Here is an 18,221-nt window from a genome sequence, read left to right as displayed (position 1 = left end):
TAAAGTGCACATAAATTATAGTATCTCATTAAATTCATAAATATAAGCAATGATCTCTCAGTGATATAGAATTAGTTTTGCTTTTGAGATAAAATTTTTATATTTTCTAGCTTTTTATAAGAAAAGTGGTAGAAGGCAATTAAGAAAATATTGTAAGAGTAACATAAGTGGTGCTTATGAGATTGAGGACAATATATAGAACATAATGATCTTTATGTGAGATCAGTACAACAAAAATATCTTATTTTTATTTTAGGATCAAAAAGTAAATGTGTAAATTAGGATTTTAGCTCCTGTATCTTGACATTCATAATAACTGGACCACACCTATAATACCAGAATTCTTGTGCTATAAAAGTTGTTTTAATGGCTTTGATATCCAACAGCTATTTTTGAACAAAGTCTTTGCTAAGACATTGCTAAGTACTGACCACCACCATTACTTGGCATGTTATATATGCCTTTGTTTCTAGGTCCACCTATTTCCTCAGGGAAAGTTTGTATAAATGAGACTACTGTATATTTCTTTGTCGTTTCCTCTTCTTGTTTCTGGGAGGAAGAATTGCAATGGATTTTACGGTGTTTATACATTAAATCAGATACCTTTCTATGGTACTGAATGTGATGGTAGTTGGGCGGGCCAGGAGTAGTATTTTTGTTTGTTTAAACTAGGCAGATGAAAACATTGTTTACTTTTCAGAATATGGGTATTTTTCCTTTGTTTCAAAAGATTTAATATAGTTTTGCAGATCGTGAAGGCATGATAATAATGAATTAGTCTTTAGTATGCATATAGCTAATGGTTTTCTTTTGATAAGTTAGTGTTTCTTTTAGTAGATGTCATTTCAGAAGATATATCTATTAGATAGGTTCACATAATGTATTGTGTGTTTTTTTTTCTTTTTGTTTCAATCTGTCACTCTAAATAGAATTTTAAGATCTTAGATTGGTGTTTCAGTGGTGCTGGGCACACAGATACGGCATACAGTAACAGAATGGCATAGGAGAAAGAAATGGGTTTTGAAATGAACTTCTCTGGGTTTTAAACCTAGGGCTGCAGTTTACTGAGGACGAGTTAACTCCCTTCTCAGGAATTTATGCTTTGTCCTGTAAATTACAAAACAACAACTCACAGTGTTGTGGTAATAATTAGTTTAATTCATATATAGTCTCCTGCACATTGTACCTTGGTAAATTCCATTATTTATGTTTTTATGGGTGCTTCAAAAGTGCTCATTTCTTGACCAAAGACACCTAAAGAGAAAGGGAGAACAAGGTAACATTTGAGACTTTTTATGTGTAGTTGATTAATATTGTAAAATAATAAACTGTTGGTTCTTTGAATACAGGAATTGTACTTATTTCTTTACCCAAAGCCAGCGTAGGTGCTTAATAAATGCTTGCTCTGGTGGGGGGTGTATGTGGCAAAACTCGAATTTCTTCCCTTCCTGGTTTAGAGTTATTTCCCGTGCGTTGCTTAACTCTGTGCAATTACTCTTTTTGAAATTGAGACAGGATCTAACTATGTTGCCCAGGCTGGTCTCGAACTCCTGAGCTCAAGTGATCTGTCTCCCTTGGCCGCCCGAAGTGCTGGGGTTACAGGCGTGAGCCACCGCATCCGTCCCAATTACTCTTAAATGAGCTCATTTTAATTAATCTGTAATTTGACCTTTTACACAAACAGGAATATAAAATATATTCTTATTTACTGATGATTGGGGAGAATATATATAAAATGATGTATTTGGTAGAGTTGCCAAACCACCAGTCTGAAAGTAAAAGGCAAATGTCTCTACAATAGATGGGAAGAAGAAAATGATTTTCATGGAATGTAGATGTTTAGCAACCCTACAGCTTGGTTATTTTTATACATTGCTAGAAGACAGCCTGATTGTTGAATGGCTGAGGATAATTTATTCTTTGTGCAGGTTCTTGTTTTCTATGAATCAGGGTCGAATGCTGAAAGGAACTGTTATATCACACTAAATACATTAAAAATTCTAACCCCACATGCTTTTAAGAAATGAGATTTTTTTTTCAAAATTAGGAAAACGTTTGAACACATGGTAGAGTATGTGTGTATCTGAAAGAGAAATCATTCAACCATGTTTTATTGAGCATCTTCTTTGTTCCAATAAATATTCTAGATGCTTCAAGACACAGCATTAAACCAGAGAGTTAAGGTGCCTGAACTCAGTCAGCTTCCATTCGCTAGTATGAACTTGCTAATCTGAATTAATCACTAAGAATTGTGAACATTTACAATAAGCCATTTGCATATTGTTGCTTTTATGGAAACATTTAGTGTGTAAACAGATTTCTTTGCTTAGTGTGCCATCGTGTGCTTGCAATACAAATATACCTAAAAATAGTTAAGGAAATAGGAAGGCCAGTGCTTTCACGGAGATTTTTAGAAATGTCGTTTGTCAATACATATTACTTATCTTTAAATTTAATTGTGATTTTTCAATTCTGATGACACTAATAAGATTTACAGTAGATTTTTAAAATTTCTTTTTATCAAGTGATTTACTAAGGGATATATGATAGGAGGCATTTAACTAATAGACATAAGATGGTTCTGGATCATTTCTTCCCCAGATAAGAGGGATTATTTCTATAGATGAATAAAAATGGTTTCTGGGAAGCTATGCTTCTGTATTTATATCTTAATTCAAAGGTGTCCAATCTTTTGGCTTTCATGGGCCACATTGGAAGAAAAAGAATTGTCTTGGGCCACACATAAAATATACTAACAGTAGCTGATATGCTAAAAAAAAAAAAATCTCATAATGTTTTAAGAAAGTTTACGAATTTGTGTTGGGCCACATTCAAAACCATCCTGGGCTGCATGTGGCCCGCAGGCCACAGGTTGGACAAGCTTGGCTTAGATTATTATTTTATTGAGAGAATCGTTTGTATTATTTCTGGTGCATGTGATCTATCCACAGTATTCTCATTTTCTACTGCCTTTCTTACAAATTGTGTAATAAATTAAGGAGTAGCAGGTGGTTGCTTTTGCTTGGCCTGCACATGTTTGGATAAACTAAAAAAAAATCAAGTTTCAGGTCATGATTTCTTAAAGGTTTGTCAGTGTATGGATCAAAGTTCTCCAGCAATCCTGCATCTAGTGACCTGTAGAAGTTCTTAAACTTCAGTCAACAAACTTGTTCAAATAAGATTTCCAGTCCCTCAGTAATACATGCTGAAAGTCTGTTCTTTGCACCGTTTGGGGCTAGGACCAGTAGGGTAATTTCTAGTTCACCTTCTCATGCCAGTTACATTTCTTCAAAATTTTGTTTTACTATTACTTAACCTGTTAAGGCCTGTTTTTACAATTGCTTATTTTAATAATGTAATTTTAAAAATATTATATACATACAATGTAAAAACAGGAAGAGCTGTTTTCATAAAAGCAAAATTAAGTACTTAAGAAATAATCTTTGGTGAGCTACCTACCCTAACCAAAAAATTATGCTATTAAATTATAATTGAATGGGACACTAAAATAATGAAATAAAAATATGAAATAAATGAATTTACATGTAAATTATTTTGCAGATGTGTTGAAATATTTGATCTACGTAGAAAAGGAGAACATCAAAGGCAAGCCTTTGTATGCTATGTGTGCAAGAAGGACAGGATGAAAATCCCATCAGTGGGTACATTTGCAAAAATAAAGCTTTCACTCTACATCAAAGAGCAGTGAATGAATTTACATCTGTGCATCTTAAGTTAGAATGTTTGAGGTTATATGAACTTTTGATTTCCCACTTTACCTGACCTTTTTATAACCTGCTGACTAGAAATATTAGAGAATTTTGTTATATTTGCCTCCTTTTTTGATAATTTTTCTAAATCATTAATCCTAAACTATTTTCCATAAGATAATGGTAGTATCTCTTCTAACTATATGTTTTAAAACTCTAGTGATTTTTACAAAAAGTGAACTTATTTAAATATGTGAGAAAAAAATTAAAAAGCATTCATGCAGTTTTGTGTTTGAATTTAAAAGTACACGTTTGAACTGCCCATTGTTGCATAAGCAACACTTGGAGTAGAATTCCATCCCTCTCTGTGTTTCGGTAGTGAAACCAGTACATAAGTTAAACACAGTTATGCTGTCTTCATTGTACCCACTACATCTTTCTTTATTAGACATGTTAGTTTATTCATTATCCTTATGATATACTCAACATTTATACCAAACCATTGATCTGTAATTGAAGGAAGAATGGCTCAATGGAAAAGTAGAGGCTTATGGTTATTGTACTGTTTTAATCATAATCAAAATATTTCTTGGATAATTAATTTATGTGCAAGGCTGTGTTTTGTGTAATATAGGTGTGGCTTATGGTTCTTGAATATCTGTTGGTCTTTCGCCAGTAACTTATAATTTTAAATGCCAGTGGCTTTAAACTATTTCCATGTGCATGGAGGAAAGCAGGAGTAGTCAGAGAGTACTAGGAACATGCTGTATATCTATGCTGTGAAGTCTTAAGAATGACATACTGTATTAGTTCGTTCTCGCACTGCTATAAAGAAATACCTGAGACTGGGTAATTTATAAAGAAAAGAGGTTTAATTGGCTCATGGTTCTGTAGGCTGTAGAGGAAGCATGATTCTGGCATCTGCTCAGATTCTAGGGAAGCCTCAGGAAAGTTATAATCATGGCAGAAGGCAAGGGGGAGCCAGCACTTTACATTGCTGGAGCAGGAGGAAGAGCAAAAGGGAAGAGGTGCCACACACTTTTAAATGACCAGATCTCACAAGAACTCACTATTGCAAGAATGGCACTAAGGGGAAATCCACCCCCATGATTCAGTCACCTCCCATCTGGCTCCATCTCCAACATAGGGGATTACAAATTCAACATGGGATTGGAACGGGGACAGGGAACCAAACCATATCACATACAAAAAAGGGTATATGCAAAGATTTGTATGTGAGTGTTCGTAGCAGCATTATTCATAATAGCCAAATAGTGGAAGCAACTCAAACATACATTAATTGGTGAATGGGTAAATAAAATGTCTATTCATACAATGGCATTCTATTAGGGAATAAAAAGTAACTAAGTATGGATATATGCTACAACATGGGTGAACCTCAAGAGCTGCTTCAGTGGAAGAAGCCATTCAGGAGAACACATACTGCGTGATTCCTTTTATAGGAAATCTCCAAAAAAAGCAAATATAGAGAGACAGAAAACACTGTAATGGGTGCCTGAGGCTGGAGGTTGGTTAGGGTTAGAGCAGAGATATTAGAAAGAAAAAAATTATGATCTTGGCTTATTTAAAGCACAAATAAGAAATATTAGAATGAAAAGAACTTCAGAGATCTTCCAGATAGCCCTTCATTTTACAGATGAAAAGGCAAAAGTGACCTTCATTTAGGAGGTCAATATTCCTAAATATATTTTTGATTAGCTTTAGTAATTTCTTTTGTTTCTGTGTGTTTCAATTATTGTTTTGTTCATATGTACCATAGAGCATAAGATTTTTTTTTTGTAAAAACATTAGTAATTTTCAAACACAAAAGGTGAGAGTATTCATTACTCATTTTTCACTGAGCTTTAAATGTCACAAACCCTTTGCCAATTTTGCTTTAGCTATCTCCACTTTTTCCCTTTTATTCGTCTCAAGAAAATCCACACATAGCCATTTTACTCATATTTTGTTATATATCATAACAGATAAGGAAGTTTAAAAAAATACCTTTTATGGCATTAGCATATCTAACATTTGGTGGTTATATCACTTAAGTCTCTCATTCTATATGGGTTCTTTCCCACTCCCTTCTCTTTGTTCCTACATTTTGATTCATTAGTTAAATTGGATTATTGATCTTGCAGACTGTTGCAAATTCAGGATCTTGCTAACTACATTCTTGTGGTTGTGTTTATATTGTTTTTTGATCTACTTAATTTTTTGGTTAGAGTCATATTAAATGTATTAGATAAGAGTACTTCATATGTGGTACTGTGTGCATTCCATTGCAACGTGTCATGAAGCGCATGATGTCTGTCCAGTATTTAGTGATGCTGAATTTGAAAAGTGGATTCAGGTGGTGTCCATCTGATCCATTTATTATGTTCGCAGTTAAATTCTCACCTCATGGCTTAGAGTTCATTGATGAATGGTTGCTTAATACTGTTTTTTGAGCAAATATTGAAACCAATAATTTTCTAATTATTTTATTCCTTCTGTATTTTATTAGCTAGAATTCTTTAAAGGAAACCCTTGTTCGTCAAATGTTATATTTCTGTATGAACTGTATTTCAGGCAGTATAAATGCTTGATTGACTCTTTCCCTAAATTTTCAGGGTACTAAGAGATGTCCTACCTTAGCAGCCTGCATAATGACTATTTAGTTTTTATTGTTAATAACTCATGGATTTTTAAAATAAATGTTATATTTCAATACAATGTAGTCATTCTTTTAGTGTTAAAATTACCCCATCTTGGGCCAGAAAGAGGCCCTTCCAGTTGCCTGCTGAGTCATTTTGCCATGACCTCCATAGTCTGTGATAACCTCTCTGACCCTAGAACATTCTGTTTGCCCAAAAAGTCTCATATGCTTTTTTGGCCCACACCTGGACTCAGTCATTTTTTCAAGGAACCCTGATTCCTTTGGTGGGAAATATATTTTCAGACCATAACTACATGCTCTTTGCTACTGGGTGATGATGTTCAAGTGGACAGCTGGATAATATGCATTTTTGAAAGAAGAAAATCATGTTCATACTAATATAGTCAATCAAATATAAAGTTATAGCATTTTTATTTAACTCCAATTTTATGTTTATCTCTTATTCAGAAAATATTGACTTCTAGCAGTATACATTTAGATATTTATTTTACAATTATATGAATATTATAGTTTCAAAATAATATTTGTTAAAATTATTACTAATAGTAAGACAACTGGTTACAGTTTTAAAATTTTTAGTGTTTTTGTCTTTAGAATATATCATACTAGAAGCATATAAAAAAGAAAAGCTAGCTGGGTGTGGTGGCTCACGCCTGGTAATCCCAACACTTTGAGAGGCCAAGGCAGGAGGGTTGTTTGAGGCCAACAGTTCAAGACCACTCTGATAAACATAGTGAGACCCCGTCTCTACTAAACAAACAAAAAAATTAGCCAGATGTGGTGGCACATGCCTGTAGTCTCAGCTACTCTGGAGGCTGAGGCAGGAGGATCTCTTGAGCCAATAGGTCGTGGCTGCAGTAAGCCACAGTTACGCCCCTGCACTCCAGCCTGGATGATAGAGTGAGACCCTGTCTCAAACATAAAGAAAAAGAAAAGCTGTTATTTAAAAACATTTAATCTTTAAAGGCAAAATTTTAAGATACATTTGTAGAGATCTAACTTTCATCCCTATTCCTTTTCTCCCACATAATCATTTTTATTTTTATCTTGACATTGTTTCTATTATATTCCATATAGAACCCCATCTACTTTTTATCGAAAGATAGTATACTAAAAGCACTTATTTTCTTTATGTCATTTGATAATATATTCCAGTCATGAATGTGTGCGATCTTTTTCATTCCTTTTCATGATTGCATAATACTTTATCAAGTGGGTGTACCATAATTTGATATAGTCTATACTTCATGGATATTTGGTTTGTTTCTAGTCTTTTGTTTTCAAAAATGCTGCAAGAACTAACCTTTTGCATAAGCCATAAGCTGGTGTGTCTTTGGGATAACTTCCTGGTAGTAGGATTATTGGGCCAAAGGGTAACTATGTATTTGATTGTGTTAGTTATTGCTAAATATTTCTCTATAGGGAAAATTCCTCCATTTTGGTCTCCCACCAGCAAGGTATGAGAGTGCTTCTTTTCCCAACCATACCTATAGTGTGTGTTGACAAATTTTTTACATTTTTTCTCAAACAACAAAAAAAGAAAAAAGACATTTTTTTCAAACCTGATACATACGAAGTATATTTTTGCATAAAACTAAGGATTTTAAAATTGTATGGTGACTTTATTGGAAATGTGACCCTTTATGCCAGGAATCAGTGAGCTTTTCCTAGAAATAGCGAGACAGTAAACATTTTAGACTTTGCAGGCTCTAAGGTCTCTGTCACAACTACTCAACTCTGTTATTGTGTGAAAGCACTCATAGATAATATGTAAACAAATGAGCATGTTCATGTTCCAGCAAACCTTTATTTTTTTAAAAAAGGATGATAGGCGGGCAGGCGCAGTGGCTCTAGCCTGTAATCCTGGCACTTTGGGAGGCCGAGGCAGGCAGAGCACAAGGTCAAGAGATCGAGACCATCCTGGCTAATACGGTGAAACCCCGTCTCTACTAAAAATACAAAAAATTAGCCGGGCGTGGTGGCAGGCGCCTGTAGTCCCAGCTACTCGGGAGGCTGAGGCAGGAGAATGGCCTGAACCCTGGAGGCGGAGCTTGCAGTGAGTCGAGATCGCACCACTGCACTCCAGCCTGGGTGACAGAGCAAGACTGCGTCTCAAAAAAAAAAAAAAAAAAAGGATGATAGGCTTAACTTGGCCTGTAGGCCATAGTTTGTTCACCCTTACCTTATGCTGTTTTTAATAATGCAAGTGATTTAACATGATCAGATGCTTTTACCAGGCTAGCTAGTTTGTTCTCGTATAATACACTATACATTTGATATATTGATTAAATAAGACAGCTGAGACACAGCTCAGTATATGTTGGATTGATACTAGAACTGAAGTATACTGTCTTGTAATCCAGCACTCTTTTCTAGTTCCCCACTACCTCTTCTGGTTAGTTCAGGACACTGTATATTGGATTATTTCATCTGTGGTACAGTAGATGCTACTACTGGCCAAACTTACATTGAAAGTACTTTGAGTTGTCATAGACTTGTCCTCCTTCAAACACACATGCTCAGTTGACTTTTATTTTGCCCAGTGATGCTCACTTTTTTTCTAGCTCAGTGGTTGGCACTGTCACCTGTGGCCAAAGAGCATGGTCAGGTTAAATAGCCCTGTAAGGAAGGATTAAGCCTATAATTATGGATTCACTTGAGGCTAGTATTAATCAGCTGAACTATTTGAGAATAATCACATAATGACCATAATTATTCATCCAAAAGAACTTATTTTTCCACAGAGTGAAGAGCAAATGAGCTAGCATTTCAGAGGTTATAGGAACTGTTTAAGTTAGAGATTAGCAGCCTCTCAGAAATGATGATCTAAGACTTGATTTATTCTCTAGTTGCATTGCTACTTCTCTTATGAGATGGCAGGGAGATAGTGGAAAAACTGTGATTCATTCTTTGCTGAGAAAAGGTGAAAAGGGCCTGGTAGGTACTTGGCATAGAGCTGCCTAATGTAAATGTGAAAATTGTATACCTGTATGTTCCTGTGGACATCCTGTTAGGAGAGAATTTGAGTGAAGATTTGGAAACTTCTTGGGTTTTAACTCTTACTGTGTTGTATATGGAGTAATATTTAGGTTGATCTTTTCATGAATTATATCGAACAAAGGAAACTTTTAAATCAAGTGCCTCGATGCTTATTTTTGTTTATGATTTGCCAACAATAATTATTTCATATAAAAGCATAGATAAAGGCCTATAATAGACATTTTAAATATGTGACGCCTGTGTCTTATTGAGGATATATTTTCTCTACACACCTTTGTTTTCATAGCATGGGTTTTTTTTCTTATGTCAGTGTTTTCACTTCTGTATTATCAGATGTGTTATGACTAACAGTATTTGCATTTTTTTTTTTTTTTTTGAGATGGAGTTTCACTCTTGTTACCCAGGCTCGAGTGCAATGATGCGAGCTTGGCTCTTTCACTCTTGTTACTCAGGCTCGAGTGCAATGATGCAAGCTTGGCTCACTGCAACCTCTGCCTCCCAGCTTCAAGTGATTCTCCTGCCTCAGCCTCCCGAGTAGCTAGTATTACAGGTATGTGCCGCCATGCCCAGCTAATTTTGTATTTTTAGTAGAGACAGGGTTTCTCCATGTAGGTCAGGCTGGTTTCAAACTCCCGACCTCAGGCGATCCACCCGCCTTGGCCTCCCAAAGTGCTGGGATTACAGGCATGAGCCACCGTGCCTGGCCAGTATTTGCATTATTAAATAGATCCATAACATCATTGCATGTCTTTTGCTGTATCTGTGACAGCTTCTTGACTCAGTTATATAATCTGTGAATGAGGTTTTGTGTGGGTAGGACTTCTTTAGTAATTAGCCATTAAATAGAACAACAGTTATTGATGGGGATCATCATTTTTTCCAATATCTTTGCCTTTATTTTAGTTTGGTGGTTTCAAACTGTAATGTGCTATATTATCAGCGTATATTACCTGGACCCTGTATACAGGTTTACTTTAAATAGGTACGAACTGAAGCCAACATGTATTATAAACAAGTTCCATAGGCGATTCTAATATCTACCAAATTTTGAGAATCACCACCTTAGATATATTTTTATTGTAACTTTTATTTTTTTACTAGTTTGCTTTGAAAGAAGTTACAGAAATAGTGCAGAAAGTTTCTCTGTGCCCTTCTCCTAGCTTTCCCCGAATAATAATATCATATGTAATGGTAGTATGTTGTCAAAACCAAGGAAGTGACATCGATACTAATGCTATTAACACAGGTACAGACCTTATTCTGATTTCATCAGCTTTTTACATGCATTCTATAATCATTATGTTTGTTGATTTAGGTTTATAGTTCTATGAAACTTTGCCACATGTGTAGATTTATGTAACTGCACCATTCTTTATCAGAGTACAGAACTCTTCACCACCACAAAGAAACTCCCTCATGTTAACCCTTAATAGTCTCATCATGCCTCCAAATTTGGCTGCCATTGATCTGTTTTCTGTGACCTGAAGTTTGTCCCTTTGAGACTCTTACGTAAGCAGAACCATACAGTATGCAACTCCTTGAGACTGTCTTTTTTCAGTCAGCATAGTACCCTTGAGATCCATCCAAGTTGAATGTATCAAAACTTTGCTGATTTGTATTGCTGAGTAGTTTTCTGTTGTATGGATGCATCATAGTTTTTTATTGTTTCTCCCATGGGAGCAGTTTTGGGTTGTTTCCAGTTTGGGTCTTTATGAAGAAAGCAGCCAGAAACATTCATGTAGAGGTTTTTGTGAATATAACTTTTCACTACTCTTGTGCAAATACCTAGGAGTAGATTACTGGGTCATACATTATGTGTATGTTTAGTTCTATATGGCACTGCCAAATTGATTCCCAGAGTGGCCTTCACCGTTTTGCATTCACATTATACAAGCCACATATGAGAGAGCCAGTTTCTCCACTTTCTTGTCTGTACTTGGTATTACCAGTATTTTAAAATTTAGATGTGTAGTGGTAGCTCATCATAGCTTTAATTTGCATTTTCCTAATAGATAATGTTGTTAAACATATTTTTGTGTGTCTATTTGCCATTCGTGTACCCTCTTTGGTAACGAGTTTACACCTTTTTCCATCTCATGGCTGGATTGTTTCTTGCTATGGAGTTTAGAGAGTTCTTTGTATATGCTAGATATGTCTTTTTGCTGAATATGTGACTTGCAAATATTTTCTCCCAGTCTGTGGCTTGCGTTTTCATCCCCTTAATAGGGTCTTTCACAGAACAAAAGTTTTTAATTTTTGATGAAGTCAAATTTTTTTATATACATATATGTATACTAAATCTATGGATTGTGCCTTTGATGTCATAGCTAATCCTATGGCCTAACTTTTGTTCCCAAAGATTTTTTTCTTATGTTTTTATCTATAAATTTTTTAAGTTTATGTTTTAAATTTAGATCCAATTTAAGGTAATTTTTGAATAATGTGCTACTTTTGATTTTAGTATTTCTAAACTCTGTTTGAGATACTATGTCCAAATAGTTCTTTTAGCTAGTATTTGTCAAAACCTGTAACTAGGAAAATTATTTTGGCAAATTTATTTCAGGAAGTTTTCTTTATCAGTATGTGGTGAATGATAGGTTTACCCCAACATGAATTTAAAATTTTAACAGACTCTGATAACTCAACGATGTTTAATATTTACCCAAGTTCATATTTGAGAGTAGGTTATTCACATTGTGACTTGAAAGCAACTTTTGGTTTTATTGTTTGGTTGGCTGATCTACCAGTGGGCTTGCTTGGCTGACATGCATTCCCACTCTTTAATATGTGTATGTGCATATATTTTAATAATCATAACTCTTACATTTAATGTTTTAAATGCTAGGTTTCTAACCTAGTGTGTGTTTGAAATTTTTTTAAAAAAATCAACTAAAACTTTTTAACTTCCTTTGGTGGAGAACTTTTTTTTCTATATTTATTGCTTCAGAGAGCAAGTATAGTAAAATTTTAAAAAATCCACAGATAATTTTGTTTTTAATGAGTAACTTTTTCTTCAAATTTTTTGAATAATAATTTAACCTTTTTAAAGTAGAAATATATATTTGTAATAAGGCCTTTTATACTTAATTTCTATGTGCCAAAGAAAAAAGAGGTTAGAGTTTCACATAGTTCTCTCTTCTCATATTTTTGTTAATCATGAAAAAAAAATTAACTGTAGTGTCAGTCACATTTTTATGACCTTTTTTGGACTAATTTTTCTAAACCACAGTGATTCTCCCATATATGTTGCTTGCAAGGCAACAAACACAAGTGCAAAGGAAGCTTTCAGTAGATGATGTTGAGTCCAGTTGCTGCTGACACTTGTATAGGCAGAAAGCTGTGCAAGAATGACTGGAATCATAAGTGAGCATTGGGACATGGTTTTGTGGTTTGGGTTTGTTATTGAGAGAAGTTATTTGGTCATTTCTATAAATGTTTATGAATTATTTTAGGGTTCTATTCAAAAAAAGGTAGTATTTGTTAGGGGATTATATATATAAAACATTTGGCATAGTTTCTGCAACTAGATAAGCATTCAGTTAATGTAGAGTTTTTTCCTAGAGTGCATTTAGGACATCTTTGCCATTGTTTAGTTGGACTTATTTCATTTTTAAGTTATTGGTATCTGAGGGCCTCATATGGTATTTCTTTAATCTGCTCACCATTTCTTTATATAGCACTAAGTACACAGTGGGTGCCCAGTAAATGTTGTTGACTGTCTTGTGACTCATTGTAGATATTTCTTTTAAGTCTGTTTTCTCAAATCGCTCGTTTCTTTACATTAATTTTATATCTCCTCCTTTGATATAGCTATTTCTGCTGAAGGTTTTTCTCATATTTTTCCCCAAGATGTTTTTCTCATCTTGTTCCCTTTTCTTGTTAAGAAAGTTTGACTTTCTTAACTGTTAAAAAGTAAACATCCCCTGTAAGATATTTAGGAAAACTCAGAGACAAACTGAAATTTCTTATTTATGGGACATATATAAGAAATTTAATATTTTATTATTATTATTATTTTTTGAGACAGAGTCTCACTGTCACCCAGGCTGGAGTGCAGTGGCATGATCTTGGCTCACTCTAGCCTTGACCTCCCAGGATCAGGTGATCCTACCACCTCAGGCTCTCAAGTAGCTGAAACTATAGACATGAACCACCACGCCTGGTCTAATATTTAATTTTTACTTTGTAGTTATATTTTCCTATCCCATATCTTGGTCTGTGTTGGTGACTCCTTGCGAGAGAAACCCAGACAGAGAGAGGTGTGTGTATATATGTAAAATTCTATTCACTTCTGTTTGTGCATTTTCTTATGTAAATTGCATCTCAGTAAAAAATATAAAGTAAAAGATCATTTTTGTTTCTTTCATGAGGAATTTTCCTCTTTGATAAAAGGAAACAAAAATGTAACAGGGATTAAAATTTGAAACACTTATTACTAAACTTATGGACTACTTTTAAGATATGTTTTATTCACTGATCCTGAGTGAATAAATGTGATTGAACATTTATTTTTTGAACCCTTATTTACATAAACATTTATTGAACATTTATTTACATAAATGTGATTGAACTAGATAGAAGCCTTTATGTGTGTATTAGAGTTTATAAAGTTCCAATGAAGGTATATCATTAAGTCTAACTGAATACTTAATAGTGTGCTAGGCATTATATGAGACCGGTGGTTCTCAAAATGGGCTGCACTTTAGAATCTCTTGGGCAGATTTTTAAAAATCCTCACAAACCAATTAAATCAGAATCTCCAAAAGTGACACCTAGGCCTCAGTATTTTCTTAAATGTAGGTGGGTCCATTGTGCAACCAAGTTTGAGAACCATTGTGCTAGACAATGAATATACCTTACCCATTTAACCCTCTCAGCAACCTTGAGAGGCAGGAAGTGTTATTCCAGTTTTGCAATTCAAGTTCCAGTGAGATCAAATGACCTAATAACTAATTTGTGCAGACCCAGACACAAACCATGATCTCTGACTCTGAATCTTGATTTTTATCAATAACTCTTGGTGATTAGTATGTAGATTTTTTTTCCTTTTTATTTGCAAGTGTGTATCTTTTTTTATTACCCTGTGCCTTTCTGGAATGCATTAATGTTGTCACTGGAAGATTACACTGTCTGTATTTAGTGAGCTAGATATTTTTGTTTTCTCCCTGCCGTATCGCCCACATGTCCCCACCAAAAACAGTGAAGGCCAAATTATACAACAATTATCTAAAGCACTTATTTTAAATTTATAGATACTAGAATAAGTTTATTGACTTAGAGATGCTGCTTAGGAATAAACTATTACTGTATCAACTTTTATAAAAATATATTTTGCCATTTTTTAACTATTTTAGATATTATAAGCAAAACAAAAACTAGAAACCAGGGTTTTGGAATTGAAAATATTATTAGGATATTACTAAATGTTGAAGAAATTTCCCTGGAAATTACCTGGTGATGATGAGTAGAGGGGGAATGGAGAGAGAGAATTATGTTACTTAGCATCTCAGTAACTGGCTATCATAGTGAATATTAAACTTTTCCTCACCACAAGTATTTTTAGGAGTCATATGTTTTCTACTGGAGTACATATCTGCTTAAAATAGGAGAATAAGAGTTTCTTCAGGAAAAGTTACTTGGCAAGTGAATTTGGAATAGACCTCTAGTGAAAGCCAAAGGAAAATAAGTGCTCATGGTGCTCACTAGCACATTCCCTCGCTCTTGCTCTCTCTCTCTCTCTCTCTTTCCCTCCCTCATTCTCTCTCTCTCTCTCTCTCATGCTGCCATATACACACTATACACACGTATGTATACTCACACATTTGTATGTGTGTACTATATGTATAGAATGTATTTAGAGTCAGGTGAACAAAAGCTGGCCCTATGTCTGTCAAAGGTCTGAAATGATAACTAAGCATGAGTCAGAACAACTTCTAAGATGTATTTGGGAACCACCCTTACACAGCGCAGTGATTTTTTATATATACATGAAAAGTATGGCAGGATGATAAATACTGTCCATTTGTTTACATGAATCTAAAAGGGCATTTAGAAGCAAGTGAACTATCTAATTTCATTTAAGAAATAACAGCTTTTGAGTTGAGACCTAAATTAAATTTAAAGAATCCTGTCATTACCTACATGACCCTTTTATTACATGAGTTAGAACACAGAGCAGGTTATGTCTTTCTGGGTATATGACAACTAAATTACAATAAAGCTTCATCTACTCATGCTAACCTTATTCTCAAAGGTCTAATGATACAAAGAGGTTCTATTGTGTCCTGTGGCCCACTTTACATAATTGCTATGTTCCTTAAAAGTAGTAAAAGGGGAAGATTTGAGAGAGGTATAACAACAAAAAATCAACCTAATGAAACTATATTTAAGTAGATTCATTCTTTAAGAATTAATTGAACATACTGTGCAGAAGGTAATGTACTAATCAAAAATGGCAAAATTATGTTAATGGATTTTGCCTCAAAAAATTTTTCTGGTGGATAAGGTGATGTACTTTGGAAACTATGCACAAGGTACCCTGGGATATTTCACTCCTGCATTGTGCTAGTCACTTGTCTACGTCTTTACTCTTTCTGCCATACTCTACATGCTAGAGGGAAACCTGTGTCTTTAAAAACAACATTTTAAAAAATTTTCATATATTTATTTCAGACAGGGTCTTGCTTTGTCACCTAGGCTGGAGTGCAGTGGCACAATCATGGCTCACTGCAGCCTTGACCTCCCAGGCTTAAGTGATCCTCCCGGCTCAGCCTACCGAGTAGCTGAGACTAGAGGTGCATATCAGCATGCCAGGCTATTTTTTAAATTTGTTTGGTAGAGATGAAGTATTATTATGTCATCCAGGCTCTTGGCTTCAAGTGATCCTCCTGCCATGGGCTCCGAAAATGCTGAGATTACAGGTGTGAGCCACTGCACCCAGCGGGAAACCTGTGTCTTGTCTTTGGATTTGCTCCACTTCATTGTCACACAGAGATGGGTGTGATAGATCATCATAGCTAATTATTGAACAAAAGGATTTACATGTTTCCTTTAAATATAGACAAGATCCTAAAAGAATTTAAAATAGACTTCTGTGTAAAACAAGAAAGGTTCTTGGATTGCAAAGACGATGTGCTCTAAATGTAGGTGATGCCAGGAGCAGTGCTTTAGAACAGTGAGTACGTCAAATCACCTGAAACTGAAACTCAGGTACAGGGTGTATGTAGAACTGTCATTCTCTAGTTTTCTGGTTGAGTGATGAGACTGCAGTCAAGGTGTAGGCTGGGGCTCAAGTCTTTACTGGGGAGAGATTTGCTTCCAAGCTCACTCTTGTGACTATTGGCCTGAGATGTCAGTTGCCACATGGGACTCCCCATAGGGCAGCTGGATTCTCTCAGAGCAGGAGGGTACCTGAAATAACACCATGGTCTTTTCGTAACCTAATCTCAGAAATGACAGCCAATCACTGTTGCTGCATTCTATTTACTGGAAGTGAGTCACTAAGTCCAGCCCACGTACAAAGGGAGGAGACTGCACAAGGAAGCAGTCATTGGACATCATCTTAGAGAAGGCCCACCATGGTAAACGTATTTCCTTAAACTGAGTATATAAAAATATTATTTTAACATGTAGTCAGCATACAATAATTACCAATAGATATTTAATACCTTTTACTAAGTCTATGGAATATAGTGTGTATTTTACACTTATAGCACTTCTCAACTCAGATGTTATATTTTCATTGGAAATACCCGATCTGTATTTAGATGTCATGAAATTTATAGTTGAAAAAATAGATTCTGGGCCAGCACGGTGGCTCACACCTGTAACTTCAGCACTTTGGGAAGCCGAGGCAAGTGGATCATTTGAGGATAGGAGTTCATGACCAGCCTGGCCAACGTGGTGCGATCCTGTCTCTACAAAAATTAGCTGGGCATGGTAATGAATGCCTATAGTTCCAGCTACTCAGGAGGCTGAGGCACGAGAATTGCTTGAACCCAAGAGGCTGAGGTTGCAGTGAGCTGAGATCGTACCACTGCCTTCCAGCCTGGGTGACGGAGTGAGCCTCTGTCTTAAAAAAAAAAAAAAGATTCCCATACTCAAGTTATCCCAAATATACTTAGACATTTTCCAGTAACTGAATCAAGTATCAGTTTTAAAATTCAAATCAAAACTAAATAAACTAAAACTGTAGTCCCTCAGTCACACTAATTATGCTTCAAGTGCTCAGTAGCTACATGGCCGCCATATTGGACAGCAGAGTCCTAGAAGTTTTGCTGCAAAAGAAAGGAGGGTAATGACAAGGTACTTGAAAGAGTACTTGGAAGAAGCAGGCAAGTCGTATTTAAGATGATGTAAATCTCTGCATTTTTTTTTTTTGTTTGTGCACCTTGGAGAGAGAGATTTAAGGTGGCAGAAACATGGGATGTAATTGATGGGACTATGGATTATTGGTCAGACTTAAGTGGAGGTGCTATGGGGGCAGAAAGCCTGAAGTGATGAATGGCTTGTGGTAGGGACTTGGTATTCCAGGTGTTGAAATGTAAAATAATTGAGTGTGGGAGACTGAAACAAGAGCTTTTCAAAATTTTCTTTTGGGTTTGCCATTCCCTTCATCATTTTTTCCTAGTGTGAATGCCAAGAGAGAGAAAAGCACTTGGAAATGGATCCCATTTTCCAGGCTTCTATTTCCTATGAGCCTCAGAGGAGACCCTTTCCTGACCAGGAGCAGAAGTGTTCTCAGCATAGGAAGAACTCTCTGGGAATGGGCGTCCTGTCCATGTGACTCTTTCAACCAAATGCTACTTGTAAATTAGTGCAGCCACTGTGCCCTGCCTTGACCCTAGTCC

General features: G+C 35.4%; 1 protein-coding gene across 17 annotated transcripts in view; it reads left to right on the top strand.

The window, feature by feature from the left end:
• The window catches only part of COBLL1 (cordon-bleu WH2 repeat protein like 1), a 193,572-nt gene that overhangs the window by 70,587 nt on the left and 104,764 nt on the right, over positions 1–18,221 (top strand). Inside the window, exon 1 of one of the 17 annotated variants that reach the window (XM_063694947.1) lies at positions 9,854–9,922. The exons of the other annotated variants lie outside the window; for them this stretch is intronic. The gene's annotated coding sequence lies outside the window, so the exon portion shown is untranslated. Of the gene's footprint in view, positions 1–9,853; positions 9,923–18,221 lie in introns of those variants that run through there. 17 annotated transcript variants of the gene reach the window in all.

Source organism: Gorilla gorilla, chromosome 11, assembly GCF_029281585.2.
Source record: "Gorilla gorilla gorilla isolate KB3781 chromosome 11, NHGRI_mGorGor1-v2.1_pri, whole genome shotgun sequence".
NCBI classification, from domain to species: Eukaryota; Metazoa; Chordata; class Mammalia; order Primates; family Hominidae; genus Gorilla; species Gorilla gorilla.
Note: the sequence above shows the minus strand (reverse complement) of the source record. Positions and strands in the feature narration are given on the sequence as shown.